The sequence below is a fragment of the Heterodontus francisci genome, chromosome 3 (assembly GCF_036365525.1).
Source record: "Heterodontus francisci isolate sHetFra1 chromosome 3, sHetFra1.hap1, whole genome shotgun sequence".
Lineage (NCBI taxonomy): Eukaryota > Metazoa > Chordata > Chondrichthyes > Heterodontiformes > Heterodontidae > Heterodontus > Heterodontus francisci.
In genome coordinates this window covers 211,762,338-211,789,809 of record NC_090373.1, presented here as the reverse complement: position 1 = coordinate 211,789,809, position 27,472 = coordinate 211,762,338, and positions in this window count along the sequence as shown.

Genomic DNA, 27,472 nt, shown 5'->3' with positions numbered 1-27,472 from the left:
GATCCTCAGAAAGTACAGCACTCCCTCAGTACTGACCCTCCGACAGTGCAGCACTCCTTCAGTACTGATCCTCCGACAGTGCAGCACTCCCTCAGTACAGACCCTCCGACAGTGCAGCACACCCTCAGTACTGACCCTCCGACAGTGCAGCACTCCCTCAGTACTGACCCTCCGACAGTGCAGCACACCCTCAGTACTGACCCTCCGACAGTGCGGTACCCCTCAGTACTGATCCTCAGAAAGTACAGCACTCCCTCAGTACTGACCCTCCGACAGTGCAGCACTCCCTCAGTACAGACCCTCCGACAGTGCAGCACACCCTCAGTACTGACCCTCCGACAGTGCAGCACTCCCTCAGTACTGACCCTCCGACAGTGCAGCACACCCTCAGTACTGACCCTCCGACAGTGCGGTACCCCTCAGTACTGATCCTCAGAAAGTACAGCACTCCAGCAGTGCAGACCCACCGACAGTTCAGCGCTCCCCCAGCACTGTCCCTCCGACAGCGTGGCACTGGCTCAGTACTGACCCACCGAAAGTGCGGCACTCCCTCAGTACTGACCCTCCGACAGTGCGGCACTCCCTCAGTACTGACCCTCCGACAGTGCGGCACTCCCTCAGTACTGACCCTCCGACAGTGCGGCACCCCTCAGTACTGACCCTCCGACAGTGCAGCACTCCCGCAGTGCAGACCCACCGACAGTTCAGCGCTCCCCCAGCACTGTCCCTCCGACAGTGCCGCACTCCCTCAGTACTGACCCTCTGACAGTGCGGCACCCCCTCAGTACTGACCCTCCGACAGTGCAGCAGTCCCTCAGTATTGACCCTCCGACAGCGCGGCACTGGCTCAGTACTGACCCACCGAAAGTGCGGCACTCCCTCAGTACTGACCCTCCGACAGTGCGGCACCACCTCAGTACTGACCCACCGACAATACAGCACTCCCTCAGTACTGACCCACCGACAGTGCAGCACTCCCTGTGTACTGACCCTCTGACAGTGCAGCACTCCCGCCGTACTGATCCTCCGACAGTGCAGCACTCCCTCAGTACTGACCCTCCGACAGAGCAGCACTCCCTCAGTACTGACCCTCGGACAGTGCAGCACTCCCTCAGTGCTGACCCTCCGACAGTGCGGTTCTCACTCAGTACTGAGCTTCTGACAGTGCAGCAGTCCCTCAGTACTGACCCGCTGAGAGTGCAGCTCTCCCTCAATACTGCCACTCTGACATTGCAGCACTCCCGCAGCATTGATCCCCGGACAGTGCAGCACTCCCTCAGTACTGACCCTCCGACTTTGCAGCACTCCCTCAGTACTGACCCTCCGACAATGCAGCACTCCCTCAGTACTGACCCTCCGACAGTGCAGCACTCCCTCAGTACTGACCCTCCAACAGTGCAGCACTCCCTCAGTACTGACCCTCCGACAGTGCAGCACTCCCTCAGTACTGACCCTCCGACAGTGCAGCACTCCCTCAGTACTGACCCTCCGACAGTGCAGCACTCCCTCAGTACTGACCCTCTGACACTGCAGCACTCCCTGAGTACTGACCCTCTGACAGTGCGGCACTCCCTCAGTACTGACTGTCCGACAGTGCAGCACTCCCTCAGTACTGACCCTCCAACAGTGCAGCACTTCCTCAGTCCTGACCCTCGGACAGTGCGGCACCACCTCAGTGCTGACCCTCCGACAGTGCGGAAATCCCTCAGTACAGGTGCTCAGACAGTGCGGCACCACCTCAGTACTGACCCTCCGACAGTGCGGCACCACCTCAGTACTGACCCTCCGACAGTGTGGCACTCCCTCAGTACTGACCCTCTGAATGTGCAGCACTCCCTCAGTACTGACCCTCTGAAAGTGCACCACTCCCTCAGTACTGACCCTCCGACAGTGCAGCACTCCCGCATTACTGTCCCTCCGACAGTGCGACATTCCCTCAGTACTGACCCTCCGACAGAGCACCACTCGCTCAGTACTGACCCTCCGACAGTGCAGCATTCCCTCAGTACTGACGCTCAGACAGTGCGGCGCATCCTCAGTACTGACCCTCAGAAGGTGCAGCACTCCCTCAGTACTGACCCTCCGACAGTGCGGCACTCCCTCAGTACTGCCCCTCCGACAGTGCGGCAGTCTCTCCCTACTGCCCATCCGACAGTGCGGCACTCCCTCCGTACTGCCCCTCCGACAGTGCGGCATTCCCTCCGTACTGCCCCTCTGACAGTGCGGCACTCCCTCCGTACAGCCCCTCTGACAGTGCGGCACTCCCTCTGTACTGCCCCTCAGACAGTGCGACACTCCCTCAGTTTTGACCCTCTGACAGTGCTGCACTCCCTCTGCACTGACCCTCTGATAGAGCGGCACTCCCTTAGTACTGACCCTCTGACAGTGCGGCACTCCCTCAGTACTGACCCTCTGAAAGTGCAGCATACCCTCAGTACTGACCCTCTGACAGTGCAGCACTCCCTGAGTACTGACCCTCTGACAGTGCAGCACTCCCTCTGTACTGACGCTCCGACTGTGCGGCGCACCCTCAGAACTGACCCTCCGACAGTTCAGCACTCCCTCTGTACTGACGCTCAGACTGTGCAGCACTCCCTCAGTACTGAGCCTCCGACAGTGCGGCACCACCTCAGTGCTGACCCTCTGACAGTGCGGCACTCCCTCAGTACTGACTCTCTGAAAGTGCAGCAGTCCCTCAGTGCTGACCCTCCGACAGTACGGCACCACATCAGTGCTGACGCTCCGACAGTGCGGCACTCCCTCCCTAATGACCTTATGACAGTGCTGCACTCCCTCAATAGTGCCACTCTGACAGTGTAGCACTCCCTCGGTAGTGATCCTCTGACAGTGCGGCCCTCCCTCAGTACTGACACTCCTAAAGTGCAACACTACCCCAGTGCTGACCCTCCGACAGTTCAGCGCTACCCCAGTTCTGTCCCTCCAACAGTGCGGCACTCCCTCAGTACTGACCCTCCGACAGAGCAGCACTCCCTCAGTACTGACCCTCTGAAAGTGCAGCACTCCCTCAGTACTGACCCTCTGAAAGTGCAGCACTCCCTCAGTACTGACCCTCTGACAGTGCGGCCCTCCCACAGTACTGACCCTCTGAAAGTGCAGCACTCCCTCAGTACTGACCGTCGGACAGTGCGGCATTGCCTCAGTGCTGACCCTCCGACAGTGCGGCTCTCACTCAGTACTGAGCTTCTGACAGTGCAGCACTCCCTCAGTACAAACCTGCTGAGAGTGCAGCACTCCCTCAATACTGCCACTCTGACAGTGCAGCACTCCCTCAGTATTGATCCTCCGAGAGTGCAGCACTCCCTCAGTACTGACCCTCCGACTTTGCAGCCCTCCCTCAGTACTGAACCTCCGACACTGCAGCACTCCCTCAGTACTGACCCTCCAACAGTGGTGCACTCCCTCAGTACTGACCCTCCGACAGTGCAGCATTCCCTCAGTACTGACGCTCAGACAGTGCGACGCATCCTCAGTACTGACCCTCAGAAGGTGCAGCACTCCCTCAGTACTGACCCTCCGACAGTGCGGCAATCCCTCAGTACTGCCCCTCCGACAGTGCGGCAGTCTCTCCCTACTGCCCATCCGACAGTGCGGCATTCCCTCCGTACTGCCCCTCCGACAGTGCGGCATTCCCACCGTACTGCCCCTCTGACAGTGCGGCACTCCCTCCGTACAGCCCCTCTGACAGTGCGGCACTCCCTCTGTACTGCCCCTCAGACAGTGCGGCACTCCCTCAGTTTTGACCCTCTGACAGTGCTGCACTCCCTCTGCACTGACCCTCTGATAGAGCGGCACTCCCTTAGTACTGACCCTCTGACAGTGTGGCAGTCCATCAGTACTGACCCTCGGACAGTGCGGCACCACCTCAGTACTGATCCTATGACAGTGCAGCACTCCCTCAGTACTGACCCACCGACAGTACAGCACTCCCTGTGTACTGACCCTCTGACAGTGCAGCACTCCCTCAGTACTGACCCTCCGACAGTGCAGCACTCTCTCAGTACTGACCCTCAGAAGGTGCAGCACTCCCTCAGTACTGACCCTCAGAAGGTGCAGCACTCCCTCAGTACTGACCCTCCGACAGTGCAGCACTCTCTCAGTACTGCCGCTCTGACAGTACGGCACTCCCTCACTACTGCCACTCTGACAGTGTAGCACTCCCTCCGTACTGATCCTCCGACAGTGCAGCACTCCCTCAGTACTGACCCTCCGACTTTGCAGCACTCCCTCAGTACTGAACCTCCGACAGTGCAGCACTCCCTCAGTACTGGCCCTCCGACAGTACAGCACTCCCAGAGTACTGACCCTCCGACAGTGCGGCACCACCTCAGTACTGCCCCTCCGACAGTGCGGCACCACCTCAGTACTGACCCTCCGACAGTGTGGCACTCCCTCAGTACTGACCCTCCGACAGAGCAGCACTCCCTCAGTACTGACCCTCTGAAAGTGCAGCACTCCCTCAGTACTGACGCTCAGACAGTGCGGCACTCTCTCAGTACTGACCCTCCGATAGAGCAGCACTCCCTCAGTACTGACCCTCTGAAAGTGCAGCACTCCCTCAGTACTGACGCTCAGACAGTGGCGCCCACTCACTACTGACCCTCTGACAGTGCGGCACTCCCTCAGTACTGACCCTCTGAAAGTGCAGCACTCACTCAGTACTGACCCTCTGAAAGTGCAGCACTCCCTCAGTACTGACCCTCTGACAGTGCGGCCCTCCCACAGTACTGACCCTCTGAAAGTGCAGCACTCCCTCAGTACTTACCCTCGGACAGTGCGGCATCGCCTCAGTGCTGACCCTCCGACAGTGCGGCTCTCACTCAGTACTGAGCTTCTGACAGTGCAGCACTCCCTCAGTACTGACCCGCTGAGAGTGCAGCACTCCCTCAATACTGCCACTCTGACAGTGCAGCACTCCCTCAGTATTGATCCTCCGAGAGTGCAGCACTCCCTCAGTACTGACCCTCCGACTTTGCAGCCCTCCCTCAGTACTGAACCTCCGACACTGCAGCACTCCCTCAGTACTGACCCTCCGACAGTGGTGCACTCCCTCAGTACTGACGCTCCAACAGTGTGGCAGTCCATCAGTACTGACCCTCGGACAGTGCGGCACCACCTCAGTACTGATCCTGTGACAGTGCAGCACTCCCTCAGTACTGACCCACCGACAGTCCAGCACTCCCTCAGTACTGACCCTCCGACAGTGCAGCACTCTCTCAGTACTGACCCTCAGAAGGTGCAGCACTCCCTCAGTACTGACCCTCCGACAGTGCTGCACTCCCTCAGTACTGACCCTCCGACAGTGCAGCACTCCCTCAGTATTGACCCTCCGACAGTGCAGCACTCCCTCAGTACTGACCCTCTGACACTGCAGCACTCCCTGAGTACTGACCCTCTGACACTGCAGCACTCCCTGAGTACTGACGCTCTGACAGAGCGGCACTCCCTCAGTGCTGACCCTCTGACATTGCAGCACTCCCACAGTACTGAACCTCCAACAGTGCAGCACTTCCTCAGTGCTGACCCTCCGACATTGTGGAAATCCCTCAGTACAGGTGCTCAGACAGTGCGGCACCACCTCAGTACTGACCCTCCGACAGTGCGGCACCACCTCAGTACTGACCCTCCGACAGTGCGGCACTCCCTCAGTACTGACCCTCAATGTGCAGCACTCCCTCAGTACTGACCCATGACAGTGTAGCACTCGCTCAGTACTGAACCTCCTACAATGCAGCACTTCCTCAGTACTGACCCTCCGACAGTGTGGCACTCCCTCAGTACTGACGCTCAGACAGTGTGGCGCCCACTCAGTACTGACCCTCTGACAGTGCGGCACTCCTTCAGTACTGATCCTCTGAAAGTGCAGGACTCCCTCAGTGCTGACGCTCAGACAGTGCGGCGCACCCTCAGTACTGACGCTCAGAAGGTGCAGCACTCCCTCAGTACTGACCCTCTGACAGTGCGGCACTCCCTCAGTACTGCCCCTCCGACAGTGCGGCACTCCCTCCGTACTGCCCCTCTGACAGTGCGGCACTCCCTCCGTAGTGCCCCTGTGACAGTGCGGCACTCCCTCTGTACTGCCCCTCCGACAGTGCGGCACTCCCTCTGTACTGCCCCTCCGACAGTGCGGCACTCCCTCCGTACTGCCCCTCCGACAGTGCGGCACTCCCTCCGTACTGCCTGTCTAACAGTGCGGCACTCCCTCAGTACTGACCCTCTGACAGTGCGGCGCACCCTCAGTACTGACCCTCAGAAGGTGCAGCACTCCCTCAGTACTGCCCCTCCGACTGTGCGGCACTCCCTCAGTACTGCCCCTCCGACAGTGCGGCAGTCCCTCCCTACTGCCCATCCGACAGTGCGGCACTCCCTCCGTACTGCCCCTCCGACAGTGCGGCACTCCCTCAGTACTTACCCTCGGACAGTGCGGCATCGCCTCAGTGCTGACCCTCCGACAGTGCGGCTCTCACTCAGTACTGAGCTTCTGACAGTGCAGCACTCCCTCAGTACTGACCCGCTGAGAGTGCAGCACTCCCTCAATACTGCCACTCTGACAGTGCAGCACTCCCTCAGTATTGATCCTCCGAGAGTGCAGCACTCCCTCAGTACTGACCCTCCGACTTTGCAGCCCTCCCTCAGTACTGAACCTCCGACACTGCAGCACTCCCTCAGTACTGACCCTCCGACAGTGGTGCACTCCCTCAGTACTGACGCTCCAACAGTGTGGCAGTCCATCAGTACTGACCCTCGGACAGTGCGGCACCACCTCAGTACTGATCCTGTGACAGTGCAGCACTCCCTCAGTACTGACCCACCGACAGTCCAGCACTCCCTCAGTACTGACCCTCCGACAGTGCAGCACTCTCTCAGTACTGACCCTCAGAAGGTGCAGCACTCCCTCAGTACTGACCCTCCGACAGTGCTGCACTCCCTCAGTACTGACCCTCCGACAGTGCAGCACTCCCTCAGTATTGACCCTCCGACAGTGCAGCACTCCCTCAGTACTGACCCTCTGACACTGCAGCACTCCCTGAGTACTGACCCTCTGACACTGCAGCACTCCCTGAGTACTGACGCTCTGACAGAGCGGCACTCCCTCAGTGCTGACCCTCTGACATTGCAGCACTCCCACAGTACTGAACCTCCAACAGTGCAGCACTTCCTCAGTGCTGACCCTCCGACATTGTGGAAATCCCTCAATACAGGTGCTCAGACAGTGCGGCACCACCTCAGTACTGACCCTCCGACAGTGCGGCACCACCTCAGTACTGACCCTCCGACAGTGCGGCACTCCCTCAGTACTGACCCTCAATGTGCAGCACTCCCTCAGTACTGACCCATGACAGTGTAGCACTCGCTCAGTACTGAACCTCCTACAATGCTGCACTCCCTCAGTACTGACCCTCCGACAGTGTGGCACTCCCTCAGTACTGACCCTCCGACAGAGCAGCACTCCCTCAGTACTGACCCTCTGAAAGTGTGGCACTCCCTCAGTACTGACGCTCAGACAGTGTGGCGCCCACTCAGTACTGACCCTCTGACAGTGCGGCACTCCTTCAGTACTGATCCTCTGAAAGTGCAGGACTCCCTCAGTGCTGACGCTCAGACAGTGCGGCGCACCCTCAGTACTGACGCTCAGAAGGTGCAGCACTCCCTCAGTACTGACCCTCTGACAGTGCGGCACTCCCTCAGTACTGCCCCTCCGACAGTGCGGCACTCCCTCCGTACTGCCCCTCTGACAGTGCGGCACTCCCTCCGTAGTGCCCCTGTGACAGTGCGGCACTCCCTCTGTACTGCCCCTCCGACAGTGCGGCACTCCCTCTGTACTGCCCCTCCGACAGTGCGGCACTCCCTCCGTACTGCCCCTCCGACAGTTCGGCACTCCCTCCGTACTGCCTGTCTAACAGTGCGGCACTCCCTCAGTACTGACCCTCTGACGGTGCGGCGCACCCTCAGTACTGACCCTCAGAAGGTGCAGCACTCCCTCAGTACTGACCCTCCGACTGTGCGGCACTCCCTCAGTACTGCCCCTCCGACAGTGCGGCAGTCCCTCCCTACTGCCCATCCGACAGTGCGGCACTCCCTCCGTACTGCCCCTCCGACAGTGCGGCACTCCCTCCGTACTGCCCCTCCGACAGTGCGGCACTCCCTCCGTACAGCCCCTCTGACAGTGCTGCACTCCCTCTGTACTGACCCTCTGATAGAGCGGCACTCCCTTAGTACTGACCCTCTAACAGTGCGGCACTCCCTCAGTACTGACCCTCCGACAGTGCGGCACTCCCTCAGTACTGACCCTCTGAATGTGCAGCACTCCGTCAGTACTGACCCTCTGACAGTGCAGCACTCCCTGAGTACTGACCCTCTCACAGTGCAGCACTCCCTCAGTACTGACGCTCCGACTGTGCGGCGCACCCTCAGAACTGACCCTCCGACAGTTCAGCACTCCCTCTGTACTGACGCTCAGACTGTGCAGCACTCCCTCAGTACTGAGCCTCCGACAGTGCGGCACCACCTCAGTGCTGACCCTCTGACAGTGCGGCACTCCCTCAGTACTGACTCTCTGAAAGTGCAGCACTCCCTCAGTGCTGACCCTCCTACAGTACGGCACCACGTCAGTGCTGACGCTCCGACAGTGCGGCACTCCCTCCGTAATGACCTTATGACAGTGCTGCACTCCCTCAATAGTGCCACTCTGACAGTGTAGCACTCCCTCAGTAGTGATCCTCTGACAGTGCGGCCCTCCCTCAGTACTGACACTCCTAAGGTGCAACACTACCCCAGTGCTGACCCTCCGACAGTTCAGCACTACCCCATTACTGTCCCTCCGACAGTGCGGCACTCCCTCAGTACTGACCCTCCGACAGAGCAGCACTCCCTCAGTACTGACCCTCTGAAAGTGCAGCACTCCCTCAGTACTGACCCTCTGAAAGTGCAGCACTCCCTCAGTACTGACCCTCTGACAGTGCGGCCCTCCCACAGTACTGACCCTCTGAAAGTGCAGCACTCCCTCAGTACTGACCCTCGGACAGTGCGGCATCGCCTCAGTGCTGACCCTCCGACAGTGCGGCTCTCACTCAGTACTGAGCTTCTGACAGTGCAGCACTCCCTCAGTACTGACCCGCTGAGAGTGCAGCACTCCCTCAATACTGCCACTCTGACAGTGCAGCACTCCCTCAGTATTGATCCTCCGAGAGTGCAGCACTCCCTCAGTACTGACCCTCCGACTTTGCAGCCCTCCCTCAGTACTGACCCATGACAGTGTAGCACTCGCTCAGTACTGAACCTCCTACAATGCAGCACTTCCTCAGTACTGACCCTCCGACAGTGTGGCACTCCCTCAGTACTGACGCTCAGACAGTGTGGCGCCCACTCAGTACTGACCCTCTGACAGTGCGGCACTCCTTCAGTACTGATCCTCTGAAAGTGCAGGACTCCCTCAGTGCTGACGCTCAGACAGTGCGGCGCACCCTCAGTACTGACGCTCAGAAGGTGCAGCACTCCCTCAGTACTGACCCTCTGACAGTGCGGCACTCCCTCAGTACTGCCCCTCCGACAGTGCGGCACTCCCTCCGTACTGCCCCTCTGACAGTGCGGCACTCCCTCCGTAGTGCCCCTGTGACAGTGCGGCACTCCCTCTGTACTGCCCCTCCGACAGTGCGGCACTCCCTCTGTACTGCCCCTCCGACAGTGCGGCACTCCCTCCGTACTGCCCCTCCGACAGTGCGGCACTCCCTCCGTACTGCCTGTCTAACAGTGCGGCACTCCCTCAGTACTGACCCTCTGACAGTGCGGCGCACCCTCAGTACTGACCCTCAGAAGGTGCAGCACTCCCTCAGTACTGCCCCTCCGACTGTGCGGCACTCCCTCAGTACTGCCCCTCCGACAGTGCGGCAGTCCCTCCCTACTGCCCATCCGACAGTGCGGCACTCCCTCCGTACTGCCCCTCCGACAGTGCGGCACTCCCTCAGTACTTACCCTCGGACAGTGCGGCATCGCCTCAGTGCTGACCCTCCGACAGTGCGGCTCTCACTCAGTACTGAGCTTCTGACAGTGCAGCACTCCCTCAGTACTGACCCGCTGAGAGTGCAGCACTCCCTCAATACTGCCACTCTGACAGTGCAGCACTCCCTCAGTATTGATCCTCCGAGAGTGCAGCACTCCCTCAGTACTGACCCTCCGACTTTGCAGCCCTCCCTCAGTACTGAACCTCCGACACTGCAGCACTCACTCAGTACTGACCCTCCGACAGTGGTGCACTCCCTCAGTACTGACGCTCCAACAGTGTGGCAGTCCATCAGTACTGACCCTCGGACAGTGCGGCACCACCTCAGTACTGATCCTGTGACAGTGCAGCACTCCCTCAGTACTGACCCACCGACAGTCCAGCACTCCCTCAGTACTGACCCTCCGACAGTGCAGCACTCTCTCAGTACTGACCCTCAGAAGGTGCAGCACTCCCTCAGTACTGACCCTCCGACAGTGCTGCACTCCCTCAGTACTGACCCTCCGACAGTGCAGCACTCCCTCAGTATTGACCCTCCGACAGTGCAGCACTCCCTCAGTACTGACCCTCTGACACTGCAGCACTCCCTGAGTACTGACCCTCTGACACTGCAGCACTCCCTGAGTACTGACGCTCTGACAGAGCGGCACTCCCTCAGTGCTGACCCTCTGACATTGCAGCACTCCCACAGTACTGAACCTCCAACAGTGCAGCACTTCCTCAGTGCTGACCCTCCGACATTGTGGAAATCCCTCAGTACAGGTGCTCAGACAGTGCGGCACCACCTCAGTACTGACCCTCCGACAGTGCGGCACCACCTCAGTACTGACCCTCCGACAGTGCGGCACTCCCTCAGTACTGACCCTCAATGTGCAGCACTCCCTCAGTACTGACCCATGACAGTGTAGCACTCGCTCAGTACTGAACCTCCTACAATGCAGCACTCCCTCAGTACTGACCCTCCGACAGTGTGGCACTCCCTCAGTACTGACCCTCCGACAGAGCAGCACTCCCTCAGTACTGACCCTCTGAAAGTGCAGCACTCCCTCAGTACTGACGCTCAGACAGTGTGGCGCCCACTCAGTACTGACCCTCTGACAGTGCGGCACTCCTTCAGTACTGATCCTCTGAAAGTGCAGGACTCCCTCAGTGCTGACGCTCAGACAGTGCGGCGCACCCTCAGTACTGACGCTCAGAAGGTGCAGCACTCCCTCAGTACTGACCCTCTGACAGTGCGGCACTCCCTCAGTACTGCCCCTCCGACAGTGCGGCACTCCCTCCGTACTGCCCCTCTGACAGTGCGGCACTCCCTCTGTACTGCCCCTCCGACAGTGCGGCACTCCCTCTATACTGCCCCTCCGACAGTGCGGCACTCCCTCCGTACTGCCCCTCCGACAGTGCGGCACTCCCTCCGTACTGCCTGTCTAACAGTGCGGCACTCCCTCAGTACTGACCCTCTGACAGTGCGGCGCACCCTCAGTACTGACCCTCAGAAGGTGCAGCACTCCCTCAGTACTGACCCTCCGACTGTGCGGCACTCCCTCAGTACTGCCCCTCCGACAGTGCGGCAGTCCCTCCCTACTGCCCATCCGACAGTGCGGCACTCCCTCCGTACTGCCCCTCCGACAGTGCGGCACTCCCTCCGTACTGCCCTCTGACAGTGCGACACTCCCTCCGTACAGCCCCTCTGACAGTGCGGCACTCCCTCCATACTGCCCCTCAGACAGTGCGGCACTCCCTTAGTACTGACCCTCTGACAGTGCTGCACTCCCTCTGTACTGACCCTCTGATAGAGCGGCACTCCCTTAGTACTGACCCTCTGACAGTGCGGCACTCCCTCAGTACTGACTCTCTGACAGTGCTGCACTCCCTCTGTACTGACCCTCTGATAGAGCGGCACTCCCTTAGTACTGACCCTCTGACAGTGCGGCAATCCCTCAGTACTGACCCTCCGACAGTGCGGCACTCCCTCAGTACTGACCCTCTGAATGTGCAGCACTCCCTCAGTACTGACCCTCTGACAGTGCAGCACTCCCTGAGTACTGACCCTCTGATAGAGCGGCACTCCCTTAGTACTGACTCTCTGACAGTGCTGCACTCCCTCTGTACTGACCCTCTGATAGAGCGGCACTCCCTTAGTACTGACCCTCTGACAGTGCGGCACTCCCTCAGTACTGACCCTCTGACAGTGCTGCACTCCCTCTGTACTGACCCTCTGATAGAGCGGCACTCCCTTAGTACTGACCCTCTAACAGTGCGGCACTCCCTCAGTACTGACCCTCCGACAGTGCGGCACTCCCTCAGTACTGACCCTCTGAATGTGCAGCACTCTGTCAGTACTGACCCTCTGACAGTGCAGCACTCCCTGAGTACTGACCCTCTGACAGTGCAGCACTCCCTCAGTACTGACGCTCCGACTGTGCGGCGCACCCTCAGAACTGACCCTCCGACAGTTCAGCACTCCCTCTGTACTGACGCTCAGACTGTGCAGCACTCCCTCAGTACTGAGCCTCCGACAGTGCGGCACCACCTCAGTGCTGACCCTCTGACAGTGCGGCACTCCCTCAGTACTGACTCTCTGAAAGTGCAGCACTCCCTCAGTGCTGACCCTCCTACAGTACGGCACCACGTCAGTGCTGACGCTCCGACAGTGTGGCACTCCCTCCGTAATGACCTTATGACAGTGCTGCACTCCCTCAATAGTGCCACTCTGACAGTGCAGCACTCCCTCAGTATTGATCCTCCGAGAGTGCAGCACTCCCTCAGTACTGACCCTCCGACTTTGCAGCCCTCCCTCAGTACTGAACCTCCGACACTGCAGCACTCCCTCAGTACTGACCCTCCGTCAGTGGTGCACTCCCTCAGTACTGACGCTCCAACAGTGTGGCAGTCCATCAGTACTGACCCTCGGACAGTGCGGCACCACCTCAGTACTGATCCTGTGACAGTGCAGCACTCCCTCAGTACTGACCCACCGACAGACCAGCACTCCCTGTGTACTGACCCTCTGACAGTGCAGCACTCCCTCAGTACTGACCCTCCGACAGTGCAGCACTCCCTCATTACTGACCCTCCGACAGTGCAGCACTCCCTCAGTACTGACCCTCCGACAGTGCAGCACTCTCTCAGTACTGACCCTCAGAAGGTGCAGCACTCCCTCAGTACTGACCCTCAGAAGGTGCAGTACTCCCTCAGTACTGACCCTCCGACAGTGCAGCACTCTCTCAGTATTGACCCTCCGACAGTACGGCACTCCCTCACTACTGCCACTCTGACAGTGTAGCACTCCCTCCGTACTGATCCTCCGACAGTGCAGCACTCCCTCAGTACTGACCCTCCGACTTTGCACCACTCCCTCAGTACTGAACCTCCGACAGTGCAGCACTCCCTCAGTACTGACCCTCCGACAGTGCAGCACTCCCTCAGTATTGACCCTCCGACAGTGCAGCACTCCCTCAGTACTGACCCTCTCTCAGTGCGGCACTCCCTCAGTACTGACCCTCTGACAGTGCGGCACTCCCTCAGTACTGACCCTCTGACACTGCAGCACTCCCTGAGTACTGACGCTCTGACAGAGCGGCACTCCCTCAGTGCTGACCCTCTGACATTGCAGCACTCCCACAGTACTGAACCTCCAACAGTGCAGCACTTCCTCAGTGCTGACCCTCCGAAAGTGCGGAAATCGCTCAGTACAGGTGCTCAGACAGTGTGACACCACCTCAGTACTGACCCTCCGACAGTGCGGCACCACCTCAGTACTGACCCTCCGACAGTGCGGCACTCCCTCAGTACTGCCCCTCTGAAAGTGCAGCACTCCCTCAGTACTGACGCTCAGACAGTGTGGCGCCCACTCAGTACTGACCCTCTGACAGTGCGGCACTCCCTCAGTACTGATCCTCTGAAAGTGCAGGACTCCCTCAGTACTGACCCTCTGACAGTGCTGCACTCCCTCAGTACTGACCCTCTGATAGAGCGGCACTCCCTTAGTACTGACCCTCTGACAGTGCGGCACTCCCTCAGTACTGACCCTCTGACAGTGCTGCACTCCCTCTGTACTGACCCTCTGATAGAGCGGCACTCCCTTAGTACTGACCCTCTAACAGTGCTGCACTCCCTCTGTACTGACCCTCTGATAGAGAGGCACTCCCTTAGTACTGACCTTCTGACAGTGCGGCACTCCCTCAGTACTGACCCTCTGACAGTGCTGCACTCCCTCTGTACTGACCCTCTGATAGAGCGGCACTCCCTTAGTACTGACCCTCTAACAGTGCGGCACTCCATCAGTACTGACCCTCCGACAGTGCGGCACTCCCTCAGTACTGACCCTCTGAATGTGCAGCACTCCGTCAGTACTGACCCTCTGACAGTGCAGCACTCCCTCAGTACTGACGCTCCGACTGTGCAGCGCACCCTCAGAACTGACCCTCCGACAGTTCAGCACTCCCTCTGTACTGACGCTCAGACTGTGCAGCACTCCCTCAGTACTGAGCCTCCGACAGTGCGGCACCACCTCAGTGCTGACCCTCTGACAGTGCGGCACTCCCTCAGTACTGACTCTCTGAAAGTGCAGCACTCCCTCAGTGCTGACCCTCCGACAGTACGGCACCACGTCAGTGCTGACGCTCCGACAGTGCGGCACTCCCTCCGTAATGACCTTATGACAGTGCTGCACTCCCTCAATAGTGCCACTCTGACAGTGTAGCACTCCCTCAGTAGTGATCCTCTGACAGTGCGGCCCTCCCTCAGTACTGACACTCCTAAAGTGCAACACTACCCCAGTGCTGACCCTCCGACAGTTCAGCGCCAGCCCAGTACTGTCCCTCCGACAGTGCGGCACTCCCTCAGTACTGACCCTCTGACAGAGCAGCACTCCCTCAGTACTGACCCTCTGAAAGTGCAGCACTCCCTCAGTACTGACCCTCTGAAAGTGCAGCACTCCCTCAGTACTGACCCTCTGAAAGTGCAGCACTCCCTCAGTACTGACCCTCTGACAGTGCGGCCCTCCCACAGTACTGACCCTCTGAAAGTGCAGCACTCCCTCAGTACTTACCCTCAGACAGTGCGGCATCGCCTCAGTGCTGACCTTCCGACAGTGCGGCTCTCACTCAGTACTGAGCTTCTGACAGTGCAGCACTCCCTCAGTACTGACCCGCTGAGAGTGCAGCACTCCCTCAATACTGCCACTCTGACAGTGCAGCACTCCCTCAGTATTGATCCTCCGAGAGTGCAGCACTCCCTCAGTACTGACCCTCCGACTTTGCAGCCCTCCCTCAGTACTGAACCTCCGACACTGCAGCACTCCCTCAGTACTGACCCTCCGACAGTGGTGCACTCCCTCAGTACTGACGCTCCAACAGTGTGGCAGTCCATCAGTACTGACCCTCGGACAGTGCGGCACCACCTCAGTACTGATCCTGTGACAGTGCAGCACTCCCTCAGTACTGACCCACCGACAGTCCAGCACTCCCTCAGTACTGACCCTCCGACAGTGCAGCACTCTCTCAGCACTGACCCTCAGAAGGTGCAGCACTCCCTCAGTACTGACCCTCAGAAGGTGCAGCACTCCCTCAGTACTGACCCTCCGACAGTGCAGCACTCTCTCAGTATTGACCCTCCAACAGTACGGCACTCCCTCACTACTGCCACTCTGACAGTGTAGCACTCCCTCCGTACTGATCCTCCGACAGTGCAGCACTCCCTCAGTACTGACCCTCCGACTTTGCAGCACTCCCTCAGTACTGAACCTCCGACAGTGCAGCACTCCCTCAGTACTGACCCTCCGACAGTGCAGCACTCCCTCAGTACTGACCCTCTGACACTGCAGCACTCCCTGAGTACTGACCGTCTGACAGTGCGGCACTCCCTCAGTACTGACCCTCTCTCAGTGCGGCACTCCCTCAGTACTGACCCTCTGACAGTGCGGCACTCCCTCAGTACTGACCCTCTGACACTGCAGCACTCCCTGAGTACTGACCGTCTGACAGTGCGGCACTCCCTCAGTACTGACCCTCTCTCAGTGCGGCACTCCCTCAGTACTGACCCTCTGACAGAGCGGCACTCCCTCAGTGCTGACCCTCTGACATTGCAGCACTCCCACAGTACTGAACCTCCAACAGTGCAGCACTTCCTCAGTGCTGACCCTCCGAAAGTGCGGAAATCGCTCAGTACAGGTGCTCAGACAGTGTGACACCACCTCAGTACTGACCCTCCGACAGTGCGGCACCACCTCAGTACTGACCCTCCGACAGTGCGGCACTCCCTCAGTACTGACCCTCTGAATGTGCAGCACTCCCTCAGTACTGACCCATGACAGTGTAGCACTCCTTCAGTACTGAACCTCCTACAGTGCGGCACTCCCTCAGTACTGCCCCTCTGAAAATGCAGCACTCCCTCAGTACTGACGCTCAGACAGTGTGGCGCCCACTCAGTACTAACCCTCTGACAGTGCGGCACTCCCTCAGTACTGATCCTCTGAAAGTGCAGGACTCCCTCAGTACTGACGCTCAGACAGTGCGGCGCACCCTCAGTACTGACCCTCAGAAGGTGCAGCACTCCCTCTGTACTGACCCTCTGATAGAGCGGCACTCCCTTAGTACTGACCCACTGACAGTGCGGCACTCCCTCAGTACTGACCCTCTGACAGTGCTGCACTCCCTCTGTACTGACCCTCTGATAGAGCGGCACTCCCTTAGTACTGACCCTCTGACAGTGCTGCACTCCCTCTGTACTGACCCTCCGACAGAGCAGCACTCCCTCAGTACTGACCCTCTGAAAGTGCAGCACTCCCTCAGTACTGACCCTCTGAAAGTGCAGCACTCCCTCAGTACTGACCCTCTGACAGTGCGGCCCTCCCACAGTACTGACCCTCTGAAAGTGCAGCACTCCCTCAGTACTGACCCTCCGACAGTGCAGCACTCCCTCATTACTGACCCTCCGACAGTGCAGCACTCCCTCAGTACTGACCCTCCGACAGTGCAGCACTCTCTCAGTACTGACCCTCAGAAGGTGCAGCACTCCCTCAGTACTGACCCTCAGAAGGTGCAGTACTCCCTCAGTACTGACCCTCCGACAGTGCAGCACTCTCTCAGTATTGACCCTCCGACAGTACGGCACTCCCTCACTACTGCCACTCTGACAGTGTAGCACTCCCTCCGTACTGATCCTCCGACAGTGCAGCACTCCCTCAGTACTGACCCTCCGACTTTGCACCACTCCCTCAGTACTGAACCTCCGACAGTGCAGCACTCCCTCAGTACTGACCCTCCGACAGTGCAGCACTCCCTCAGTATTGACCCTCCGACAGTGCAGCACTCCCTCAGTACTGACCCTCTCTCAGTGCGGCACTCCCTCAGTACTGACCCTCTGACAGTGCGGCACTCCCTCAGTACTGACCCTCTGACACTGCAGCACTCCCTGAGTACTGACGCTCTGACAGAGCGGCACTCCCTCAGTGCTGACCCTCTGACATTGCAGCACTCCCACAGTACTGAACCTCCAACAGTGCAGCACTTCCTCAGTGCTGACCCTCCGAAAGTGCGGAAATCGCTCAGTACAGGTGCTCAGACAGTGTGACACCACCTCAGTACTGACCCTCCGACAGTGCGGCACCACCTCAGTACTGACCCTCCGACAGTGCGGCACTCCCTCAGTACTGCCCCTCTGAAAGTGCAGCACTCCCTCAGTACTGACGCTCAGACAGTGTGGCGCCCACTCAGTACTGACCCTCTGACAGTGCGGCACTCCCTCAGTACTGATCCTCTGAAAGTGCAGGACTCCCTCAGTACTGACCCTCTGACAGTGCTGCACTCCCTCAGTACTGACCCTCTGATAGAGCGGCACTCCCTTAGTACTGACCCTCTGACAGTGCGGCACTCCCTCAGTACTGACCCTCTGAAAGTGCTGCACTCCCTCTGTACTGACCCTCTAATAGAGCGGCACTCCCTTAGTACTGACCCTCTAACAGTGCTGCACTCCCTCTGTACTGACCCTCTGATAGAGAGGCACTCCCTTAGTACTGACCTTCTGACAGTGCGGCACTCCCTCAGTACTGACCCTCTGACAGTGCTGCACTCCCTCTGTACTGACCCTCTGATAGAGCGGCACTCCCTTAGTACTGACCCTCTAACAGTGCGGCACTCCATCAGTACTGACCCTCCGACAGTGCGGCACTCCCTCAGTACTGACCCTCTGAATGTGCAGCACTCCGTCAGTACTGACCCTCTGACAGTGCAGCACTCCCTCAGTACTGACGCTCCGACTGTGCAGCGCACCCTCAGAACTGACCCTCCGACAGTTCAGCACTCCCTCTGTACTGACGCTCAGACTGTGCAGCACTCCCTCAGTACTGAGCCTCCGACAGTGCGGCACCACCTCAGTGCTGACCCTCTGACAGTGCGGCACTCCCTCAGTACTGACTCTCTGAAAGTGCAGCACTCCCTCAGTGCTGACCCTCCGACAGTACGGCACCACGTCAGTGCTGACGCTCCGACAGTGCGGCACTCCCTCCGTAATGACCTTATGACAGTGCTGCACTCCCTCAATAGTGCCACTCTGACAGTGTAGCACTCCCTCAGTAGTGATCCTCTGACAGTGCGGCCCTCCCTCAGTACTGACACTCCTAAAGTGCAACACTACCCCAGTGCTGACCCTCCGACAGTTCAGCGCCAGCCCAGTACTGTCCCTCCGACAGTGCGGCACTCCCTCAGTACTGACCCTCCGACAGAGCAGCACTCCCTCAGTACTGACCCTCTGAAAGTGCAGCACTCCCTGAGTACTGACCATCTGACAGTGCGGCGCTCCCTCAGTACTGACCCTCCGACAGAGCAGCGCTCCCTCAGTACTGACCCTCTCTCAGTGCGGCACTCCCTCAGTACTGACCCTCTGACAGTGCGGCACTCCCTCAGTACTGACCCTCTGACACTGCAGCACTCCCTGAGTACTGACCGTCTGACAGTGCGGCACTCCCTCAGTACTGACCCTCTCTCAGTGCGGCACTCCCTCAGTACTGACCCTCTGACAGAGCGGCACTCCCTCAGTGCTGACCCTCTGACATTGCAGCACTCCCACAGTACTGAACCTCCAACAGTGCAGCACTTCCTCAGTGCTGACCCTCCGAAAGTGCGGAAATCGCTCAGTACAGGTGCTCAGACAGTGTGACACCACCTCAGTACTGACCCTCCGACAGTGCGGCACCACCTCAGTACTGACCCTCCGACAGTGCGGCACTCCCTCAGTACTGACCCTCTGAATGTGCAGCACTCCCTCAGTACTGACCCATGACAGTGTAGCACTCCTTCAGTACTGAACCTCCTACAGTGCGGCACTCCCTCAGTACTGCCCCTCTGAAAATGCAGCACTCCCTCAGTACTGACGCTCAGACAGTGTGGCGCCCACTCAGTACTAACCCTCTGACAGTGCGGCACTCCCTCAGTACTGATCCTCTGAAAGTGCAGGACTCCCTCAGTACTGACGCTCAGACAGTGCGGCGCACCCTCAGTACTGACCCTCAGAAGGTGCAGCACTCCCTCTGTACTGACCCTCTGATAGAGCGGCACTCCCTTAGTACTGACCCTCTGACAGTGCGGCACTCCCTCAGTACTGACCCTCTGACAGTGCTGCACTCCCTCTGTACTGACCCTCTGATAGAGCGGCACTCCCTTAGTACTGACCCTCCGACAGAGCAGCACTCCCTCAGTACTGACCCTCTGAAAGTGCAGCACTCCCACAGTACTGACCCTCTGAAAGTGCAGCACTCCCTCAGTACTGACCCTCGGACAGTGCGGCATCGCCTCAGTGCTGACCCTCCGACAGTGCGGCTCTCACTCAGTACTGAGCTTCTGACAGTGCAGCACTCCCTCAGTACTGACCCGCTGAGAGTGCAGCACTCCCTCAATACTGCCACTCTGACAGTGCAGCACTCCCTCAGTATTGATCCTCCGAGAGTGCAGCACTCCCTCAGTACTGACCCTCCGACTTTGCAGCCCTCCCTCAGTACTGAACCTCCGACACTGCAGCACTCCCTCAGTACTGACCCTCCGTCAGTGGTGCACTCCCTCAGTACTGACGCTCCAACAGTGTGGCAGTCCATCAGTACTGACCCTCGGACAGTGCGGCACCACATCAGTACTGATCCTGTGACAGTGCAGCACTCCCTCAGTACTGACCCTCCGACAGACCAGCACTCCCTGTGTACTGACCCTCTGACAGTGCAGCACTCCCTCAGTACTGACCCTCCGACAGTGCAGCACTCCCTCATTACTGACCCTCCGACAGTGCAGCACTCCCTCAGTACTGACCCTCCGACAGTGCAGCACTCTCTCAGTACTGACCCTCAGAAGGTGCAGCACTCCCTCAGTACTGACCCTCAGAAGGTGCAGTACTCCCTCAGTACTGACCCTCCGACAGTGCAGCACTCTCTCAGTATTGACCCTCCGACAGTACGGCACTCCCTCACTACTGCCACTCTGACAGTGTAGCACTCCCTCCGTACTGATCCTCCGACAGTGCAGCACTCCCTCAGTACTGACCCTCCGACTTTGCACCACTCCCTCAGTACTGAACCTCCGACAGTGCAGCACTCCCTCAGTACTGACCCTCCGACAGTGCAGCACTCCCTCAGTATTGACCCTCCGACAGTGCAGCACTCCCTCAGTACTGACCCTCTCTCAGTGCGGCACTCCCTCAGTACTGACCCTCTGACAGTGCGGCACTCCCTCAGTACTGACCCTCTGACACTGCAGCGCTCCCTGAGTACTGACGCTCTGACAGAGCGGCACTCCCTCAGTGCTGACCCTCTGACATTGCAGCACTCCCACAGTACTGAACCTCCAACAGTGCAGCACTTCCTCAGTGCTGACCCTCCGAAAGTGCGGAAATCGCTCAGTACAGGTGCTCAGACAGTGTGACACCACCTCAGTACTGACCCTCCGACAGTGCGGCACCACCTCAGTACTGACCCTCCGACAGTGCGGCACTCCCTCAGTACTGACCCTCTGAAAGTGCAGCACTCCCTCAGTACTGACGCTCAGACAGTGTGGCGCCCACTCAGTACTGACCCTCTGACAGTGCGGCACTCCCTCAGTACTGATCCTCTGAAAGTGCAGGACTCCCTCAGTACTGACCCTCTGACAGTGCTGCACTCCCTCAGTACTGACCCTCTGATAGAGCGGCACTCCCTTAGTACTGACCCTCTGACAGTGCGGCACTCCCTCAGTACTGACCCTCTGAAAGTGCTGCACTCCCTCTGTACTGACCCTCTGATAGAGCGGCACTCCCTTAGTACTGACCCTCTAACAGTGCTGCACTCCCTCTGTACTGACCCTCTGATAGAGAGGCACTCCCTTAGTACTGACCTTCTGACAGTGCGGCACTCCCTCAGTACTGACCCTCTGACAGTGCTGCACTCCCTCTGTACTGACCCTCTGATAGAGCGGCACTCCCTTAGTACTGACCCTCTAACAGTGCGGCACTCCCTCAGTACTGACCCTCCGACAGTGCGGCACTCCCTCAGTACTGACCCTCTGAATGTGCAGCACTCCGTCAGTACTGACCCTCTGACAGTGCAGCACTCCCTGAGTACTGACCCTCTGACAGTGCAGCACTCCCTCAGTACTGACGCTCCGACTGTGCAGCGCACCCTCAGAACTGACCCTCCGACAGTTCAGCACTCCCTCTGTACTGACGCTCAGACTGTGCAGCACTCCCTCAGTACTGAGCCTCCGACAGTGCGGCACCACCTCAGTGCTGACCCTCTGACAGTGCGGCACTCCCTCAGTACTGACTCTCTGAAAGTGCAGCACTCCCTCAGTGCTGACCCTCCGACAGTACGGCACCACGTCAGTGCTGACGCTCCGACAGTGCGGCACTCCCTCCGTAATGACCTTATGACAGTGCTGCACTCCCTCAATAGTGCCACTCTGACAGTGTAGCACTCCCTCAGTAGTGATCCTCTGACAGTGCGGCCCTCCCTCAGTACTGACACTCCTAAAGTGCAACACTACCCCAGTGCTGACCCTCCGACAGTTCAGCGCCAGCCCAGTACTGTCCCTCCGACAGTGCGGCACTCCCTCAGTACTGACCCTCCGACAGAGCAGCACTCCCTCAGTACTGACCCTCTGAAAGTGCAGCACTCCCTCAGTACTGACCCTCTGAAAGTGCAGCACTCCCTCAGTACTGACCCTCTGAAAGTGCAGCACTCCCTCAGTACTTACCCTCGGACAGTGCGGCATCGCTTCAGTGCTGACCCTCCGACAGTGCGGCTCTCACTCAGTACTGAGCTTCTGACAGTGCAGCACTCCCTCAGTACTGACCCGCTGAGAGTGCAGCACTCCCTCAATACTGCCACTCTGACAGTGCAGCACTCCCTCAGTATTGATCCTCCGAGAGTGCAGCACTCCCTCAGTACTGACCCTCCGACTTTGCAGCCCTCCCTCAGTACTGAACCTCCGACACTGCAGCACTCCCTCAGTACTGACCCTCCGACAGTGGTGCACTCCCTCAGTACTGACGCTCCAACAGTGTGGCAGTCCATCAGTACTGACCCTCGGACAGTGCGGCACCACATCAGTACTGATCCTGTGACAGTGCAGCACTCCCTCAGTACTGACCCACCGACAGTCCAGCACTCCCTCAGTACTGACCCTCCGACAGTGCAGCACTCTCTCAGCACTGACCCTCAGAAGGTGCAGCACTCCCTCAGTACTGACCCTCAGAAGGTGCAGCACTCCCTCAGTACTGACCCTCCGACAGTGCAGCACTCATTCAGTATTGACCCTCCAACAGTACGGCACTCCCTCACTACTGCCACTCTGACAGTGTAGCACTCCCTCCGTACTGATCCTCCGACAGTGCAGCACTCCCTCAGTACTGACCCTCCGACTTTGCAGCACTCCCTCAGTACTGAACCTCCGACAGTGCAGCACTCCCTCAGTACTGACCCTCCGACAGTGCAGCACTCCCTCAGTACTGACCCTCTGACACTGCAGCACTCCCTGAGTACTGACCGTCTGACAGTGCGGCACTCCCTCAGTACTGACCCTCTCTCAGTGCGGCACTCCCTCAGTACTGACCCTCTGACAGTGCGGCACTCCCTCAGTACTGACCCTCTGACACTGCAGCACTCCCTGAGTACTGACGCTCTGACAGAGCGGCACTCCCTCAGTGCTGACCCTCTGACATTGCAGCACTCCCACAGTACTGAACCTCCAACAGTGCAGCACTTCCTCAGTGCTGACCCTCCGAAAGTGCGGAAATCGCTCAGTACAGGTGCTCAGACAGTGTGACACCACCTCAGTACTGACCCTCCGACAGTGCGGCACCACCTCAGTACTGACCCTCCGACAGTGCGGCACCACCTCAGTACTGACCCTCCGACAGTGCGGCACTCCCTCAGTACTGACCCTCTGAATGTGCAGCACTCCCTCAGTACTGACCCATGACAGTGTAGCACTCCTTCAGTACTGAACCTCCTACAGTGCGGCACTCCCTCAGTACTGCCCCTCTGAAAGTGCAGCACTCCCTCAGTACTGACGCTCAGACAGTGTGGCGCCCACTCAGTACTAACCCTCTGACAGTGCGGCACTCCCTCAGTACTGATCCTCTGAAAGTGCAGGACTCCCTCAGTACTGACGCTCAGACAGTGCGGCGCACCCTCAGTACTGACCCTCAGAAGGTGCAGCACTCCCTCTGTACTGACCCTCTGATAGAGCGGCACTCCCTTAGTACTGACCCTCTGACAGTGCGGCACTCCCTCAGTACTGACCCTCTGACAGTGCTGCACTCCCTCCGTACTGACCCTCTGATAGAGCGGCACTCCCTTAGTACTGACCCTCTAACAGTGCGGCACTCCCTCAGTACTGACCCTCCGACAGTGCGGCACTCCCTCAGTACTGACGCTCCGACTGAGCAGCGCACCCTCAGAACTGACCCTCCGACAGTTCAGCACTCCCTCTGTACTGACGCTCAGACTGTGCAGCACTCCCTCAGTACTGAGCCTCCGACAGTGCGGCACCACCTCAGTGCTGACCCTCTGACAGTGCGGCACTCCCTCAGTACTGACTCTCTGAAAGTGCAGCACTCCCTCAGTGCTGACCCTCCGACAGTCCGGCACCACGTCAGTGCTGACGCTCCGACAGTGCGGCACTCCCTCCGTAATGACCTTATGACAGTGCTGCACTCCCTCAATAGTGCCACTCTGACAGTGTAGCACTCCCTCAGTAGTGATCCTCTGACAGTGCGGCCCTCCCTCAGTACTGACACTCCTAAAGTGCAACACTACCCCAGTGCTGACCCTCCGACAGTTCAGCGCTACCCCAGTACTGTCCCTCCGACAGTGCGGCACTCCCTCAGTACTGTCCCTCCGACAGAGCAGCACTCCCTCAGTACTGACCCTCTGAAAGTGCAGCACTCCCTCAGTACTGACCCTCTGCAAGTGCAGCACTCCCTCAGTACTGACCCACTGACAGTGCGGCCCTCCCACAGTACTGACCCTCTGAAAGTGCAGCACTCCCTCAGTACTTACCCTCGGACAGTGCGGCATCGCCTCAGTGCTGACCCTCCGACAGTGCGGCTCTCGCTCAGTACTGAGCTTCTGACAGTGCAGCACTCCCTCAGTACTGACCCGCTGAGAGTGCAGCACTCCCTCAATACTGCCACTCTGACAGTGCCGCACTCCCTCAGTATTGATCCTCCGAGAGTGCAGCACTCCCTCAGTACTGACCCTCCGACTTTGCAGCCCTCCCTCAGTACTGAACCTCCGACACTGCAGCACTCCCTCAGTACTGACCCTCCGACAGTGGTGCACTCCCTCAGTACTGACGCTCCAACAGTGTGGCAGTCCATCAGTACTGACCCTCGGACAGTGCGGCACCACCTCAGAACTGATCCTGTGACAGTGCAGCACTCCCTCAGTACTGACCCACCGACAGACCAGCACTCCCTGTGTACTGACCCTCTGACAGTGCAGCACTCCCTCAGTACTGACCCTCCGACAGTGCAGCACTCCCTCATTACTGACCCTCCGACAGTGCAGCACTCTCTCAGTACTGACCCTCAGAAGGTGCAGCACTCCCTCAGTACTGACCCTCAGAAGGTGCAGCACTCACTCAGTACTGACCCTCCGACAGTGCAGCACTCTCTCAGTATTGACCATCCGACAGTACGGCACTCCCTCACTACTGCCACTCTGACAGTGTAGCACTCCCTCCGTACTGATCCTCAGACAGTGCAGCACTCCCTCAGTACTGACCCTCCGACTTTGCAGCACTCCTTCAGTACTGAACCTCCGACAGTGCAGCACTCCCTCAGTACTGACCCTCCGACAGTGCAGCACTCCCTCAGTATTGACCCTCCGACAGTGCAGCCCTCCCTCAGTACTGACCCTCTGACACTGCAGCACTCCCTGAGTACTGACCGTCTGAAAGTGCGGCACTCCCTCACTACTGACCCTCTCTCAGTGCGGCACTCCCTCAGTACTGAACCTCCAACAGTGCAGCACTTCCTCAGTGCTGACCCTCCGAAAGTGCGGAAATCGCTCAGTACAGGTGCTCAGACAGTGCGGCACCACCTCAGTACTGACCCTCTGACAGTGCGGCACTCCCTCCGTAGTGCCCCTGTGACAGTGCGGCACTCCCTCCGTACTGCCCCTCTGACAGTGCGGCACTCCCCCTGTACTGCCCCTCCGACAGTGCGGCACTCCCTCCGTACTGCCCCTCCGACAGTGCGGCACTCCCTCCGTACTGCCCGTCTAACAGCGCGGCACTCCCTCAGTACTGACCCTCTGACAGTGCAGCACTCCCTCAGTACTGACCCTCTGACAGTGCGGCACTCCCTGAGTACTGACCCTCTGACAGTGCGGCACTCCCTCAGTACTGATCCTCTGACAGTGCAGCACTCCCTGAGTACTGACCCTCTGACAGTGCGGCACTCCCTCAGTACTGATCCTCTGACAGTGCAGCACTCCCTCAGTACTGACCCTCTGACATTGCGGCACTCCGTCAGTACTGACCCTCTGAATGTGCAGCACTCCCTCAGTACTGACCCATGACAGTGCGGCACTCCCTCCGTACTGCCCGTCTAACAGCGCGGCACTCCCTCAGTACTGACCCTCTGACAGTGCAGCACTCCCTCAGTACTGACCCTCTGACAGTGCGGCACTCCCTGAGTACTGACCCTCTGACAGTGCGGCACTCCCTCAGTACTGATCCTCTGACAGTGCAGCACTCCCTGAGTACTGACCCTCTGACAGTGCGGCACTCCCTCAGTACTGATCCTCTGACAGTGCAGCACTCCCTCAGTACTGACCCTCCGACACTGCAGCACTCCCTCAGTACTGACCCTCTGACATTGCGGCACTCCGTCAGTACTGACCCTCTGAATGTGCAGCACTCCCTCAGTACTGACCCATGACAGTGTCGCACTCCCTCAGTACTGAACCTCCGACAGTGCTGCACTCCCTCAGTACTGACCCTCCGACAGAGCAGCACTCCCTCAGTACTGACCCTCTGAAAGTGCAGCACTCCCTCAGTACTGATGCTCAGACAGTGCGGCACTCTCTCAGTACTGACCCTCCGACAGAGCAGCACTCCCTCAGTACTGACCCTCTGAAAGTGCAGCACTCCCTCAGTACTGACGCTCAGACAGTGGCGCCCACTCACTACTGACCCTCTGACAGTGCGGCACTCCCTCAGTACTGACCCTCTGAAAGTGCAGCACTCACTCAGTACTGAGGCTCAGACAGTGCGGCGCACCCTCAGTACTGACCCTCAGAAGGTGCAGCACTCCCTCAATACTGACCCTCCGACAGTGCAGCACTCTCACAGTACTGCCGCTCTGACAGTACGGCACTCTCTCACTACTGCCACTCTGACAGTGCAGCACTCCCTCCGTACTGATCCTCCGACAGTGCAGCACTCCATCAGTACTGACCCTCCGACAGTGCAGCACTCCCTCAGTACTGACCCTCCGACAGTGCAGCACTCCCTCAGTATTGACCCTCCGACAGTGCAGCACTCCCTGAGTACTGACCCTCTGACAGTGCGGCACTCCCTCAGTACTGATCCTCTGACAGTGCAGCACTCCCTGAGTACTGACCCTCTGACAGTGCGGCACTCCCTCAATACTGAACCTCAAATACTGCAGCACTCCCTGAGTACTGACCCTCCGACAGTGCACCACTTCCTCATTACTGACCCTCCGACAGTGCAGCACTCCCTCAGTACTGACCCTCTGACACTGAAGCACTCCCTGAGTACTGATGCTCTAACAGAGCGGCACTCCCTCAGTGCTGACCCTCTGACATTTCAGCACTCCCACAGTACTGAACCTCCAACAGTGCAGCACTTCCTCAGTGCTGACCCTCCGACAGTGCGGAAATCCCTCAGTACAGGTGCTCAGACAGTGTGACACCACCTCAGTACTGACCCTCCGACAGTGCGGCACTCCCTCATTACTGACCCT